Source organism: Ochlerotatus camptorhynchus, unplaced genomic scaffold (genome assembly GCF_037179485.1).
Source record: "Ochlerotatus camptorhynchus isolate MF236.1 unplaced genomic scaffold, CSIRO-AGI_Acam_v1.1 ptg000070l, whole genome shotgun sequence".
Lineage (NCBI taxonomy): Eukaryota > Metazoa > Arthropoda > Insecta > Diptera > Culicidae > Ochlerotatus > Ochlerotatus camptorhynchus.
The window spans coordinates 3,936,013-3,940,608 of NW_027040560.1; positions in this window are offsets into that span (position 1 = coordinate 3,936,013).

The following is a 4,596-nucleotide window of genomic DNA, read 5'->3' on the forward strand; positions in this document are numbered from 1 at the left end:
CTTAGATATAAATATATATTAGTAAATTTAGCAATGAGCAAACATTTAAATGCGAAAATAATAAAAACAAATCGCGGCCAAGCTCGATCTGAGGAATATATTTTTTTTTTTCAATGTTAAATAATTAGTCAAATCAACGTTTTACGAGGGTGGACTAATTTTTTTCGATGTTTTCACGTACATTTCACATAAAATTTAATATGGCACTTAAAACTAGGCCACTTAATGAGAACTATTGTAATAAATTTGGATATTTAACAAGATTTTTATACCATCAGTTTCTATTTTAATTATTTTGATAAGATCTGATTCATAAGTCCTTTTCTATCTTGATTGATGCTTTCCTAGTGGATTCAGCATGCGGCTAGGGGAAGCTCGGAAAGGGTTTTTATTGTTGCTAAATAGCTTTTATTGTAACCTTCAAATGGTTCTCAATGCGTTCGTCATACAACCTTTTGCAGTAAAGCAATCTTGAAGAGCTTCGAGAATACACCCTTCAGAACCTTCTGCAGGGTGGGCCAACTAGACATATTCTAGTCATAATGAGGTTTTGATGGATGCATTAATGACAAAATAGCCTTGACCAGGGTTTTATGAATGTTGTTTTATAGTTGCTTTGTAGTATTTCACAAAACTTAAAATGTTACTTGGGCATAGTCCCCAGCGTTAGTTTTCTGGTCATAACTCCTAATTCATAATGATCAGACGTCTATGAGTTGTTTAAAAAAAAATGGAGAATCAGTTTAAATTATTGACCCGTTCCGGATGTTCCGGTCTTTTAGTGAACCATCCCGTAGTCCCTAGCGTCCATTTTCTGGTCACAAATCTTAATTCATTGTGATAAGACGCCTATGAGTGGTTTCGAAAACACCACATAGCTCTAGGATCAGTTTCAATTATTGACCAGTTTTACGGATGTTCCGGATCTTACGGAGTACCATCGCATAGCTCCAGGGTCCATTTTCTGGTCACAGCTCTGATTTCATTGTGATAAGACGTTTATGAGTGGTTCCGAAAAAACCACGGAGCTCTAGAATCAGTTTCTTAAAATGACCACTTTCACAGATGTTCCGGATCTTCCACAGGACCAGTCTTGTGACTTACCGGGAACTGACTATTCCCAAAAGGTGACCAACTATCTGTTTAACAACTGCTCCAAAGACATCAGGAAGTTATCTCTTCAAATTGCCGTACAATCAGTGTTTGGTCCCAATTAGCTCGAATCCCATATGCTACGTGTATTCGTTAATGCCGGATCGACCGTACTATAGGAATGCGGCAAGAACGAATCCGTACTATAGGAATCTTAACTGTAATTGTAATTTTATTTTGCGTTCCGGAGCCCGGAACGCGCCGTAGAAAGCCTCGTGGAAGCCCCTGATCCCTCCGTCTCAGTCCAGCCATTTGCTGCCGCCGCTCACCATAGTTGTTCCGGACCTGTAGTCGGATGTGGAGAGGGGTTCCAGGGAGAACAGACGTTCGATTGTAAGCCGCAAGCAGGACATCGTGATTTTCTTCCAAAACGCCGGCGGAATGTATTCTGATGTTGATGAATACCGGCTTGCTGTATCGGATCGTTGCTATGATGCGATTGTCCTATGCGAGACGTGGCTCGATTCGCGAACGCTTTCCAGCCAGGTGTTCGGATCCGATTATGAGGTTTTTCGTTGCGATCGGAATCCAAACAACAGCCGAAAATCTACTGGTAGTGGCGTTCTTGTGGCTGTCCGTTCCGGATTGGAGGCGAGAGCAATGGAAAATGAATCGTGGAACAGTGTGGAACAGGTTTGGACAGCCATTAAACTGGGCGATCGCACATTATTTTTGTGCGCATTGTACATGCCTCCAGATCGAGTTCGTGATCTTGAACTCATCGAGACTCACTGTCAATCAGTCTTCACAGTAATGGAAAGAGCGACTTCAATTGATGAGCTATTCATTTTTGGGGACTTTAACCTAGCAGGCGTTCTCATAGCGGCTTCCTCTATCCAGATCCGTTGGAGGCGAACCAGCCCAAGGCTGAAAGCCTCCTTAATAAAGCTAAATAATAATAATATCCAGATCCAGAACGTTCTGTATTTCATGCAGGAGCTATCGGCCTTCTCGATAACTATAGCGTAGCAACGCTTTCTCAAATTTACTACGTAGTCAACGAGAACAACCGTAGTTTGAACCTCTGCTTCGTGAGCACTCAGGACAATGCTCCGTTCATTTCCACAGCACCTTGTCCACTAGTTAAGCTTGTTCCGCACCACCCTCCTCTGATTGTCACTGTTGAGGACAATCTCGTTCGTGATTTCGATAGTCTTCCTGCTGCGGTTTCTAATGACTTTCGAAAGGCCGACCATCGAAGCATTGTAGATGTGTTGTCAAACATGGACTGGGAGAACATTCTCGATCATGACGACGTTGAGGCCGCTGCGCAAACTTTTTCTCATGTCTTGGCATATGTCATTGACAGACACGTCCCAAAAAGAATTCAACGCAAAGACTCTCACCCTCCCTGGCAGACGATTGAGCTGCGTAGGTTGAAGTCGACCAAGAGAGCAGCATTGAGAAGATTTACGAAGTATCGCACGCTTCCTCTGAAACATCACTACGTGAGGCTTAACCACGAGTATCAGCGAGCCAGTCGTCGATGCTTTCTGCGATTTCAACGAGGTATTCAGCGTAACCTTAAACTACACCCGAAATCCTTCTGGAACTACGTGAACGAGCAACGCAGAGAATCTAGCCTCCCATAGTCAATGGAATTGAACAGTGAAGTCGCTTCCACTCCGCAGGATATTTGTCGCCTTTTTTCTGTCAATTTTGCCAGTGTGTTCACTGATGAGAGACTAAGTGACGACCATGTTTCCCTCGCAGCCAGGAACATCCCACTAAATGGTCAAACGCTGAGTGCAATTGATGTCAACGTTGAGATGATTTCTAACGCTGCAACGCAGCTCAAATCGTCCTTCAACCCTGGACCCCATGGAGTTCCGTCCGTGTTTTTGAAGAAACATATTGCTTGCTTGTTAACTCCACTTCGCCGTCTGTTCCGGATGTCTCTTTCCAGTGGTACATTTCCATCCTTCTGGAAATGTGCACACATGTTTCCTGTCCACAAAAAGGGAAGCAAACGAGCCGTGGATAACTATCGTGGAATTACATCGCTGAGTGCTGTTTCGAAACTATTCGAGCTTGTTATTATGGAACCGTTGCTATCTCACAGCAAGCAGTATCTGAGTGCTGATCAACACGGGTTTACTGGCGGTCGCTCTACAACCACCAATCTGCTATGCCTCACATCCTACATTACCGATAGTATGACTGAACGGGTACAGACGGACGTTATATATACCGATCTATCCGCGGCATTCGATAAGTTGAATCATGACATTGCGATTGCTAAACCGACAGGCTTGGGGTGAGCGGTAATCTCTTGAGTTGGTTCCGTTCGTATCTTACTGGTCGCCAACTTATGGTTGCTATAGGAGATTGCAAATCAGCTAGCTTCTTTGCCACATCAGGTATACCGCAGGGAAGCCATCTGGGACCGTTGATTTTTCTACTCTACTTCAACGACGTGAACCTGGTTATCGAAGGACCTCGATTAGCATATGCAGACGACCTCAAAATATGTTTACGAATTTGCTCGATCGCTGACTGCCACAATCTTCAACATCAGCTTAATGTCTTTGCCAGTTGGTGTACTTTAAATCGAATGGTAGTGAACCCAGCAAAGTGCTCTGCCATAACGTTCTCACGAAAAAAGCAACCGATTGTATTCAGCTATGACCTGCTTGGAACGACACTCGAACGCGTGAATCAGGTGAAAGACCTGGGTGTGGTGTTGGATTCACAGCTAACATTCAGGCAACACATTTCTTATGTCATCAATAAGTCGTCTAGGACTTTAGGATTCATCTTCAGGATAGCTAAGAATTTCACCGATGTCTACTGCTTAAAATCTCTTTACTGCTCCCTCGTACGATCGACGCTTGAGTATTGTTCTGCGGTTTGGAATCCGAATTACAACAATGGTGCCGAGAGAATCGAATCTGTTCAACGTCGCTTTCTTCGTTTTGCGCTTCGTAGACTGCCCTGGAGAGATCCGCTTCGGCTGCCCAGCTACGAGAGTCGCTGCCAACTGATAAACCTTGAACCTCTCCGGATTAGAAGGGACACCAACAGAGCTTTGATTATCGCCGACACTCTACAGGGACGAATAGATTGTGAGGCTATCCTAAGGCAAATTGACCTAAACGTGAAACCCCGACCACTCCGTAACAACCTCATGCTGAGACTGCCACTGCGTCGCACGAACTACGGGGCATATGGTGCGATTTGCGGACTACAGTGTGTGTTCAACAGAGTCGCATCTGTATTCGACTTTCACCTCACACGTGATGCGCTTCGTCGGAGATTCTCATCTGTTTTCGCCGGCCGCAGTGACTGACAGAGAAAATTAGTGTATTTACATTTATGTTTTTTTTACATTCTGATCATGTTGCTTTGTTTTTCTTTCTGTGATTATTTGACATGTAATTTTACTATTATTATTATTATGATTAGTATTATTAACATCATTTGGGCTATAGCCAGCCTGTTGAT